This window comes from Gallus gallus, chromosome 1 (genome assembly GCF_016699485.2).
Source record: "Gallus gallus isolate bGalGal1 chromosome 1, bGalGal1.mat.broiler.GRCg7b, whole genome shotgun sequence".
Lineage (NCBI taxonomy): Eukaryota > Metazoa > Chordata > Aves > Galliformes > Phasianidae > Gallus > Gallus gallus.
Window position 1 is genome coordinate 15,385,746 of NC_052532.1, and position 12,160 is coordinate 15,397,905.

Here is a 12,160-nt window from a genome sequence, read left to right on the forward strand (position 1 = left end):
AGAAAGGTACTGTACTGGAAAGAATAATTAATCTTGCCTTATTTCTTATTCTTGCTGTAGACCTTAGTGCCAAAGGTTTCACTTTGCTAATAACATTGAAACAAAATTAGGATTTATTGCCACTCGCAGTAAATATAGGCTTGAAATGAGAAGGCAGCTTCTAACCTCTGGAAGAGGATGGTTTTGGAGCATAAAGCAAGGTGGAGCCTAACTGATTTGATGGAGTGTGTTGTGGTTTCCTGCAGTAGCACAGGATTGATGTAGGGGTTTTGTGCCAGTTCTTTGTTTTGGATGAATCTCAAGAGTTAGAAATGAGATTCATATGTCTTTAATGCTTGATTGGGAAAGTGGCTGAGCAGCCTTTAGCTATTGAGTTAACTTGTAATGAGTTCATATTACGAAGTGATTTCAGTAGGAAGGAACACGTGGAACCCATGTGGTTCATCTTGCTGTTCCAAGTAGAGCTGCCCACAAAGATGGTTATGTCCTGTTGAGGTTTTAAGGTGTCTAAGTCTCTCTTGGCAGCCTGTTTTAGAGCTTAAAAACCTGGATGGTAAAGAACTTTTTCCCATTATTTTGAGTTGAAATTTCAACTCTTGAAGTCTGTGGTAATTGCTTTTAGTCATTTTGCTCTGAGAAGAGTTTGACTTTGTAACCTGTCTTGGTTATAGAAGACAGCGATTAGATCCCTTGTAACATATTTTCCAGGCTACTCAAACCCACCTTCCTCAGCATCCATCTGTGCTGGTGGATGGATGGAATTCTTTCTTTTGAAAACCAACCTTGCTCTTCAACTCCCCCGTTTCCAGAGCGCTGGTGCTGTCCAGCCTCTTCCTAAACTCTAACACAGACTTCACAGGGCCCTTCTGGTAAATGTGAGGAGAATTGATGAATGCCTTTGTTTCCTTTCTCTTTTCCAAGAGAAAATTATGATCCACATACGAAGGCTCTTATGAGAGGTGTGGAAAAAAATGTTTAAAAAGCTTTTGCAGAAGAGGAACAAATACAAATGAGTGAAGTGACATCTCCAAGGTTACAAAGTCAGAGAGCTGGGATTAAAATTTAGATTTTCGGTCTTGGCCTTGAGTTCAAATGATGAACTCTGAGGGACAGAGAGCATAAATTGCATGTAGTCGCTGTCCTTGCACATAGAGTACTTGGTCTGAATAGTGTGAGCTGCCAGGGATTTAAGGCTTGGCAGCATAATTACCTGCAACAAGAAAATGATAAAACATGAAAGTGATCTTCACCCAGAGCAGCAAAGGAAAACAGAGTTGATATGGAACGTGTTTGTTTGAAGGAGTTAAACACAAAGGCCATACTATGTCTGTCCTCTACCAGGTGTTCACAGGTAACAGTGATTATTTTGGAGATAAGTTAAAACATAGCTTCAGAATATCCAGCATAAAATCTTTAACAAAATCTATTACTTAAGAAAAATTTTAGGAGAAACATCACTCCTATATTCAAGAAAGAGAGAATGGAAGACCTGAGGAACTACAGGAACTACCACCCATCTGTACCTGGGAAGATCATAGAGCGAAGCCTCCTGGAGGAGATGTTAAGGCACATATGAGATGTACAGGTGATCTGAGACTGCCAGCATGGCCTCACCAAGGGCAGATGGTGCCTGACACACCTGGTGGCTTTCTAGGATGGAGTGATAGCATCAGTGAACAAAGGAAGGGCAACTGATGTCGCCTTCCTGGACTTATGCAAGGCCTTTAACACTGTCTTGCTCCACGTCCTTACCTCTAAATTGGAGAAATATAGATTTGAAAGCTGGAATAATGAATTTGTTGGATGGTCATAGCCAGAGGGTTATTGCCATCAGCTCTGTGTCCAAGTGGAGGCTAAGCATGAGTGGTGTCCACCAGGGGTCCATCTTGGATCTGGTGCTCTTCAGCATCTTTATCAATGACATAGATGGTGGGATTGAGCATACACTCAGCATGTTTGCTGATGACACCAAGCTGAATGGTGCAGTTGATATAATAGAAGGGAGAGATTTCATCCAGAGGAACCTGGACATTCTCAAAAAACAGGCACACAATAACCTAATGAGGTTTAACAAAGCCAGGTGCAGTGTGTTACACTTGGGTCAGGAAAATCCCAGATATGAGTAAAAACTGTAAGGAAAACTCATTGAGAGTTGCCCTGTGGAGGATCTGGGGGTCCTGGTGAATGAAAAGCCAAACATGAGCCAGCAGTGTGCCCTTGTAGCAGCCCAGGTCCAACTGTATCCTGAGCTGCATCAGAAGAGGGGTGGCCAGCAGGGAGAGGGAGGTGATTGTTCTCCTGCTCTGCCCTCGTGAGGCCCCATCTGGAGTACTGCATCCAGGCCTGGGGCCACCAGCACAGGAAGGATGTGGAGCTGTTGGAGTGGGTTCAGAGTGGGTCTAAAAAGAGGATCAGAGGGCTGGAGCACCTCTTCTATGAGGAAAGGTTGAGGGAGCTGGGCTTCAGCTTGGAGAAAAGATGGCTTGGGGGAGACCTCATTGTGGCCTTACAGTACTTGAGAAGAGCTTACAAGCAGGAGGAGGAGTGGCTTTTCACACAGTCGGACAGTGATAGGACAAGGGGGAATGGCTTTAAACTGAAAGAGGGGAGATTTAGGTTAGATGTTAGGAAGAAATTCTTTGAGAAGGCAGTGAGGCCCTGGCACAGCTGCCCATAGAGCTGTGAGTGCCTCATCCCTGGAGGTGCTCAGGGCCGGGTTGGATGGGGCCCTGGGCAGCCTGAGCTGGTGGGGGGGCAGCCAGCCCATGGCAGGGGTTGGGGCTGGTGGGCTTTAAGGTCCCCTCCAACCTAACCCATTCTATGACTCCATGATTATTTCTTGATTTTTTGAGTCAGAAATCTTCACGCAACTTTATATGTAAAACACAACTTAGGATAATATTTAAATTTACTTCAAATATATATTGTGTAGCAGTAAATGGTATAACTAATAAATTCTCTCTTATATGGCTAAGTCATATAAAAGAACATTTTTAAAGTTGTCTGTTTTAAATTTAGAGCTGCATTTGCCTGCAGAATAGAAGTATAGAGTGTATCCAAAGGTTATCAGACACATTTATTGCTTAACACATGGTTCACAGATGAAAAGACAACTGTTCTGCACTGTAGAGAATCTTAGTCTTTATTGCATTTGTTTTCACAGTGCTTTATATAGCTCTAATAGAGTTGATGTGGTACTTAATTGACACATTTTATATTGAAGAAAAGTGCAATATGTTTGTTCTTTTAAATAGGTAGCACATTCAGAAACGTTGCTTTGCTTTCATTGTGCAGCCTGTGTTGAAATATACGTTCCCCAAATAGCCATTCTGTGTATCTTTTTTATAGTGCAGTTTTATTTTTCACAGTACATTAGAAATGAGGCCTATTTCCTGCTGTTTTTACTTTCTCATTGCAACTGAAGGGTAATGCCAGCTATTCTTAGCATTTGTGAATGGCAGCTGGTGCAGAAGCCACAAACCTCACAGCAGTGGAGAAACATAGCTGCACCCACGTCACAATTAAGAAAGTGCAAGTTAAGAGCTAAATCCGTGGTAGAATGAGTAAATTCAGCTTCCTCAGGTGAAATGCGTGGGTTCTGCACACAGAATGTAATCGAACCATGGGGTCTGTGTGGGGGAGTACCGTGGTGAAGCAAGCTGTACTGCAGGAGATGGCACGGAGACAAAGAGGTCCCTTGGAGCTGGGTGGTCATTGTCTCCTTAGTTTTCAGGTAGCAGCTGGAACCTGCATTCAGGTGGATTAATCATTAAGACATCAGGAATCAAAACCTTACATATTCTCACTGTCGTTATGTGCTGTGTTAATGCTACACCTATGGCCTTTAGCCATCCTGAATGTCAGAGGCAAAAATCTGTATGTATTGGTGAAGTCACTCCAAGGAGTTTTCCTTGTGTCTGCCGTGATTTTTCCTTTCTCTGCTGGAACAGATGGGGTGAGAGACAACGTAAAAAAAACTACGTGTAATAGAAGCAGACACTGCCAAATTAATATTCACATTGCACACACTTCAGTTTGCAGTGCAATTAATTTTGTTTTCTAAGGAAGGAGAAAATACAAGTCTGTTGAGATCCAGTCTATGTGCAGCATATGTCTGGAATACATTGCAGATGTAATATTGGATTGTATGAATATGAAAACCTGAGACTGGATTTAGAAATCTCAATTAAAGCACCAAAGTGAGCTCCTTGAATTTGAAAGGTGCTGAATTGTTGCAATTTCTTCATATTTGATGCTGGGAACATCTAAAAACACCAATTCCTGAATGCAGATTTAGAATGGGCAGTAGAGTTTGTTGGCTTTGAATGTTTTTGCCAGAACTTATATTCCATACAAAGATCTCATCTGCTGCCGTGAGTGATGAGCTCGGATGATGTCGCACTGGAATTACTCTTTTCTGTTTGTTTTTTAAACAGTCCTGAAATAACTGTTGATCATATGGGTGCATCTGTGTGTTTGAGTCCAGGGAAGATTTTTGTGCCAATTATTTCCCAGAATTTGTCTTTTTTTCTTACATGGGACATATGCTCGAATTTGTTACTAGTGTAGGCATCGTGCCCAGTAGTGAGAGCAGCTCCGGTGCCCTCATACGCACATATATATGCTGTTACTCCCATTGCTCAGCATGGAATTTTCCCTGGATGATTGTGGGGGTGGTGCCAATAGATTTTTTTTAATTATTTTTTATTATGATTGAGTGGTGCTGCAATTGACTAATTCAGAATGAGAAGATGTATGTTTACTGCAGAGTTCTTGAAGTAGGCTTCTGCTGTTTGTTCTAACCTAGCCAGGAGTGCGCCCTGGGGTCACCACAGTGGGTTTAAGAGCTCCTCCCTAGCGGTACAGCATGCCGTGTGCTTGGGAGCTGCCTTCTTTCTGATCCAAAGGAACCCAAAGCCTTCTGTGGGAATGAAGTGATGTGTTTCTTTCTGCCTCAGACTCTGTGACAACACAGCACGGATCTGTAGCTCTGTGAATTCTTGCTCTTTCAGATTGGTTCAGAGATGGACGTGCTGGTGACTGGCAGCTGGGGCCAAACCCCAACAATCTTGTGGAGGCCTCAGAACAAACACTGCGCTGTAACGCTCTTGTGAAAGGTGCAGAACAGACAATGCTTGCTTTTCTTTCATTTCCTTTTTTTTCATCTCCCTCCTTTTCTTCTCTCTTCTTTTTCCTCTTGCTTACTCATCTTTTTAATAAATGAAAGAACACCCTTGCTGAGTCAACACCTTCACTCCAGTCCTAGTCTTAATTCTGAGGGATCATAGGATGGCCTAGGTTGAAAAGGACCACAATGATCATCGAGTTTCAACCCCCTGCTATGTGCAGGGTCACCAACCAGCAGACCAGGCTGCCCAGAGCCACATCCAGCCTGGCCTTGAATGCCTCCAGGGATGGGGCATCCACAGCCTCCTTGGGCAACCTGTTCCAGTGCATCATCATCCTCTGTGTGGAAAAACTTCTTCCTAATATCTAACCTAAACCTCTCCTGTCCCAGTTTAAAACCATTTCCCCTTGTCCTATCACTATCCACACTCGTAAACAGTCATTCTCCCTCCTGTTTATATGTTCCCTTCAAGTGCTGGAAGGCCACAATGAGGTCTCCTCGGAGCCTTCTCTTCTCCAAGCTAAACAAGCCCAGTTCCCTCAACCCTCCTGAGTTTTTCTTGGTCATCAGAAGATATTACTGTGTCCTATTGATTATTGTAGACCAATTTTATGGATTCTTATTAAGAATTCATTGCAATCGTTCTCATGGACAGAGTTCTAAAAATGTGCAAGATAAACATTGTTAATGCAATGTCTTTTAATTAAAACAGAAAAGAATAGAATATTCATAAGATTTAACATGTGACTTAATATTTGTACTGCCACTGAAATATTAACTAGTTTTTTTATACCATAGACAAATTGCTTTGATCACTTATAGAATTTCAGTATGGAAATAGAGTTCCATGTATGTAAGACTGAGTTTTTAGTATTTACAAAATTAAAAGATTTGGGGGGCTGGAGCTTGAAGATCCTTGAGGTCCCTTCCAACCCAAGCCATTCTATGATTCTATAAACCACATTTATGAAGATTTCTTGTTTGTGGTGTTGTATGGATATTTAAAACCAGAAACTTTCAGTTTTACAGCACATTTTGTGTGGGTGAGCTTACTGATCTACAACAAGCAAGTGTGGTTACATGGGAGAATGTTTTAGGGCAGGAAAGGGGCAGGAGCTGGCCTGAGCATGGCGGTAGTATGGTGTGCAGGCAGTTTGGTGATGCCAGGCAGCTGACAGTAGGGTACCTTCAGGCAGTGCTGTCAGTACTAGCTAATAAATGTGAAATGGCTGTCCCAGGCAGCCCCACCTGCTGGAGTGACACCAAGCTCTCCTACTTAGAGCTCTGCAGAGCACACGAGGGGAATGTGACCCCACTGGGTGAATAAAAGGATGAGAGGTGGTGTATTTTCAAGATGTACTATCTGAAAAGGAGTGCTGTGTAAATGTAGTAACGTTATTACCTCTTTCTTCTTAACTGAAAAATGACTGAAAGGTCAGATTCCATAATGAACATTAAGACTACTTTTTTTTTAACACTTGATAGTGCGTTTTTTTCTTCCACATGAATAGGAAGGGAGGTTGGGACATTCACCATGATTCCATTCGGACACAAAACCATAGAAGAAAAGTTGAGAATAGATTGTGACGTTATCTTTTGATTATTCCTAAGAAAAAAAGATGTAAGTAGTAGAGTTTTCCCAGAAGGTAAATGAATATTCAGAATGGAAGCTTACTTTTTGCTGAGGAAGCATCCATGAAGGAGGTTCAAAATGAAGACTGATTATTATGTTTTTCATTGCTTTCCAAGCTCTTACTGTTCCCAGCTTGCCAACTGCTGCCTCTCCAGGCTACAGCTCTTCCCTTTGATTGCCACTGAGCTTGGCTTAAACAAGGGAGCAAGCTTAATTTTTTTTTTTAAATGCTACATGTTTAACAAGTCCATTGATTTTAATGAAGACTCATTTGTTTTTCTAGATCCCAGGTACATTATTGCAGGCATAAGTGTTTTCCAGCTTTAGAATATCCTACAATATTAAACACAATGTAGATTAAACTGAAGTTATCAGAATGAATGAATAATTGAATGAGGTACGTTCTATGAAACAGCTGGGAGATTTTCTTTCCCTGCTTTTATACTTATTAATTTTCAGACAGCGCTTATCTAAAGAGAGACTCTGGAGTGTCATTACCGTGGTCCAGGTATGACTGGGGAGTGACTGCCAATACTTATCTGCCTTTCTCCTCTTCCCAAAAGATAGGGAGGATGGTGGTAATTCTTTTTTATAAAGTCTCTATTGAAGTTAGGTGGTTTTATATTGAGTGAAAACACCACAGACAAAGTGAAAATGTTGACATTTTGCTTTTCATTGCAGTGCTAAACTGTAGGTGTTGCAGACTGCAACCTATTTGTTGTATGCTGGAAACTACATCTGTGATTTGGGAATAGGAGGAAGGTCAGGACTTTGCTCTTCCTGATGCTTTCATTTACTTTCCAGCATTGCTTGTTTCTCTTCAGTTTAACTCTACTGTTGAATTCAACCTATTTCTTTAAGGGACTTGACTACAGGGTTCTGCCCTCAAATTTACAGAGCACTTTGTCCATTACAGGCTTAAGTACAGGGTTGGTATTATTTTTTTCTTCTCTTTTTTTTTTTTCTTTTAAATAACAGTTTGAAATCCTTCTTTTGTATCTTACCACTTTTCTATTATGAAGAAGAAAACAGTTTCTATCCCCTATAGTTTCATATGAAAACTGTGATGTCTGTACGAGACCCACGTATAGGCAGGTACATCTGAGTATAAAACATAATATGACTGTGTGTAGAGACATATCTGATGCAGAGTGTATAAGCAGAAAAATGAATTTGTTTTTCCCCAATTTCACAGCAAATACTGCAACAGTGTTTTAAAATGGCCAAATATCTCTGTGACAGAATTCCATTCCATTAGGAAAGTGAATATTCCTTTGTGTATCTTGTTGATCTTAATCCTCTGAAGGTATTTTTAGTCCCTGTCAAACAATGGTATTTTAACTTTGCTTAGTAGCTGTATAAACAAGACTCTTTACACACAAGAAGAATTCCAGTGTTTTCCTAACATAATTAAATGATAATCTTTGAAATATTTGCATGTGTCTTGCCTGTGTATAATGTATATATAACATGAATCAGAGAACCTGCTGGATGTAAGGAGTTATCTGAAAAAAAAAAAAAGACCAAATTCTAAGGGTTTTTATAACCAAAATATGCTGATTTTAATCACTGTGTCATTTCACTGTATGCTAAAAGCATTTATAACACAACGCATCATTACTGCTAAATGGGGAATTCAAAGGTATAACTACAGTGGGTAGGTCCACAATGGCACTCCCCCAGGTTGCCTCTTAGGCACTGTTTCTGGAAAATCCAGTATAGTCTTTCATCTGATACAGCCACCTTTTCCTTCAAGAGCTTCTTAAGTCTCTAAAGTAGGAGTATAGAAAGAACATGCAGCTGTAAATTGAATTGGCATCCTGTAAATCCGCAGCATCTGCTATGAATTGGAAGACTTCGGTATGATGTCAGGCTTTTTTGTATTGAGGATAAAGGAAACCCATGTAAATCCAGTAGTCCTGTATTATAGCTTAAGTCCTGTTGCCTTTGGATCTAAAGAGCTGGAATGATGTTACTATCAAAGAATAGGTCTTATTGACATAGAATCAAATAATCTCAGTTGGAAAAGACAGTCAAGATTATCAGGTCCAACCATCAACCTGACCTTCCACATCCTATCACTGAACCATGTCGCTTAGTGCTGTATCTACATGTCTCTTAAATACCTCCAGGGATGGAAACTGCACCGCTTCCCTGGGCAGCCCATTCCAGTGCTTGACCAAAGGAAGCTGAGAGGTTAGACAGGCAGGGTAGGAGATATAGACAAGGGAGCAGCAATGTCTGAGTAATTGCTCAATTCTCCAAACTGGGATCCACAGTTGTTCTGCGGGGACATGGAAAGTGGAACATCTCCCTTGTCACTCTGGTGTAGAGGACATGAAGCTGGGCCACTGAACCACGTTATCAATACTTCAGTTACTGATAAGTACTGCTATCTTGTTCTGCAATCCTTATTTCAAACAACCGTAACCAACTTGCCAGTGTGCCTGTTTCCCTTTCCCAGTCCTCATGTGGTGCTTAGCAAGACCTGTCTGAGATCTGCCATTCCTGGAGCATGTGCTGTGTTTGGCTCCTTCCAGATACATCAGCTTCTTCCCATCTCATTTTTGTTTCCAGTACTTTAACACCTAATTTCCCATATTCTGCTCTTGCTTTCTTCTACTGCTTCTGTGAGATCATCAACACAGATGAGTTGCCACGGTTTAACGTATTGGTGATGCTGTGGTAATTCTGCAGTCATTAAAATGTGAGCTTAAAACTTTCTAGATAAACCCTCTTTCTTAATGTCTGTGTAAATGAGCGTGACAGGCAGATGTAAGTGTGCTGCTCTACACGCCTTGCTCTGGAAGCTGTGCTCAAGCTTCTACAATCCTTCTTTGTGTAAGCTGCTGTTATTCAGTGTGCCTGGCCTCTTTCCAGTAGCGGTAATTGCAGTGAGAGTTTCAGGCTTGTGCTTGCTCTTTCTTGAGCACCTTTAATATTTAGAAACAATAAGCCTTACTACCTAAGGGAAGGCAAATCATCAGATTTGGTGGCAGTAAGCTTTAGTGGTCCCTAAAAAAGAGAAGTATCATCAAGGTGCAGAAACAAGACTACTGTCCTTGTGAATGTGGAGTGTGTTTTGTTGTGAATGGTCTTGTCTCTCAGTCCAGTAGTCGTGGCATTCATTAAACTGGTAGGGCACAAGGAGAGGATGTGTGTTTAAGCACAACTGCAGCAATTTGCAGCATTTTGGATTTTCTTCAATATTTAATCATTTGTTTCTTGGCTGTGGCACTCCTTGCATTTCACTTTGCATTATTCCAACTGAGTTGAGGAGGAAGATGGAGGGATGCATTATCTGCAGGGACTGCTTTTCTTGGACTGAGTAGCTTCAGTAGTTGGACACTGATTTCCAAAATATTGTGCTAGAGAAACTCAACAAACCAGTGCCAGAGTATTTGATCTTTATTTTCTTAAAATCAGCAACAGAAAATAAGCGGTTTTAATATGGTTAAGGTTACTTCTGAGTTATTTAGATTTACTCATTAGCTTTACAAGAATGACAAATTCTGCCCAAAATGGTCAACATCACTGGACAGAAACTTTGTGAGCTACAACAGATGGGCTGGAGCAGCTCCTCCTGAAGGACTGGGACAATCAAAGCTGTGATGCAGACAACCTGGCAGCTGTTTGAGAGGCTCTTCTGGGTGTTTGATTGAGAGCTACAAAGCCTGACGTCATCTCCTGCTACTGAGTGAGCTCACCTGGGACCTGATGCTTTTGGAATTGTCTTAAAGGGGGACATTTTCTCCAAGCAATAGATATAGTCAGTTTAAAATGACCATGAAGGAGGTGGAAGAGGAAAGTGGGTTACATTTCTGCAAGTCTGTACTGCGCATTTTCAGGGGAAAGCTTAGTCTAGGGAAATGTCTGTGGAAATGCCTGAGTTGTTTTTCACTCTTGATAGAACAGCTTCGTAGTTTTGACATCCCTGGGAATGATCGATATTAACATCTTTTGGTGTGTGTCTGACTCAGTTTGGTTTTCTAATTGTCTGTATTTTCCTGCTCTTAAAGATGAAGTGCTTGCTTTAAAATGCCGAGGAGGTGTGTGTGTGCTTTTGTCATTTTCGGTACGTTTTAGGAAATAAATTAGGACTGCCAAACTTTGTCACTGACATTGCATTTCCTGTAAGAGCTGCAGTATTTACTGTGGTTGTATAATATCACAGCCTGACCTTTTTCTGCCACGCGGTTTTTCTCCTTGTCAGGAAGAAATTAGCAAGACTCGTGATCTTGCTGCATTAATAGGCAGTTAGGGCTGCACAGGTTGGTATTAAAAATGGGAATTCTGAAATAGCTTGGCATAAGCAAATACATATCTAGTACTTATCTATGCAAGTATTCTTCTAAATTTCTGAAATTTGATTGCTGTGCCGTATTAACATTAGCATCATGCCCAGCAGCCAAGCTGTGTTAGCGTGTCATTTGGATTTACAGATTATAGATCTGTTTTGTTTGTTTTCCATAGAAGTGAAATATGTTATTTGTGGATAAGCAGTGAGCTTCTAGCTGAGAATGGATAACCGTTGCAGAAAGCAACTCTGATGAGTGTTGGGTGTGGAAGGTGCCTGTTTGTGTATGTCTGGAACTGAACATTTGTGTGCTTTTAAGTTGTTCTTTATTCCTTGCTTTTTTAACCATGTAGTACCAGTACGCCATATGTTGCTGTGCCTCAAGGACGCAGTCCATTCTTTCAGACAGAATGAGTCTAAAAGAGATGTTCCAGCCTTCTAGGTTGTCCATGGAGCCAGGCTCCGAACACGTGTGCATGCAGGCAGCAGGCCCTGTTACAAGCAGTCACTGAACCCGTTGTCCATCATGGGCTGTTGATTTGAAGTAAAAAGTGGTTTATGCTTAGAATTAAAAACACGTTGGCCACTGAAACTTGTGGGGGAAACACATCTGGGTATTAAGGCAGTGGGGTGGCTTTGAAAACAAGCTGCGTTTTGACCGGGGGAAAAAAGAAACCTAAGCTTTGATATTTTTGGCAGTTATTGCTGCCTGAAAGTCCGTGGGCTGTTAAGTATTTGAATGACAGAGTATTCCGTGTTGCAGTTAGCACAAATGAACAAGAGGAAAACTGCTTATGCAACACAAACAAAGCTGCTCATGTGTTTTCTTGAAGGTTTCCTGAGCTCTCCTTGAGAATGCAGGCGCAGTATCTGTGTTCATCCAATCTCTGTGAAAAGCAATAGGAGATTTCCTTTATTTTTCTTCTGTTTTCCTTTTGCTCACCTGAGCAATATGTAAGTGTGTGAAATGGTCGATTCCTTCTAAAAAGAAACAGAAACTTCTGTCTAATGCTCCTGTCTGGTGCAGAGTCCATGCTCCTGCAACATGGAGCTGTTGCTTCCATTCAAGACAATGGGATTTTGGCTGGACGGAGGTGATGCA

At 41.3% G+C, this 12,160-nt stretch overlaps 1 protein-coding gene across 2 annotated transcripts in view; it reads left to right on the forward strand.

The window, feature by feature from the left end:
• The window catches only part of SLC2A13 (solute carrier family 2 member 13), a 136,265-nt gene that overhangs the window by 82,860 nt on the left and 41,245 nt on the right, over positions 1–12,160 (forward strand). The gene's annotated exons all lie outside the window — the stretch shown is intronic.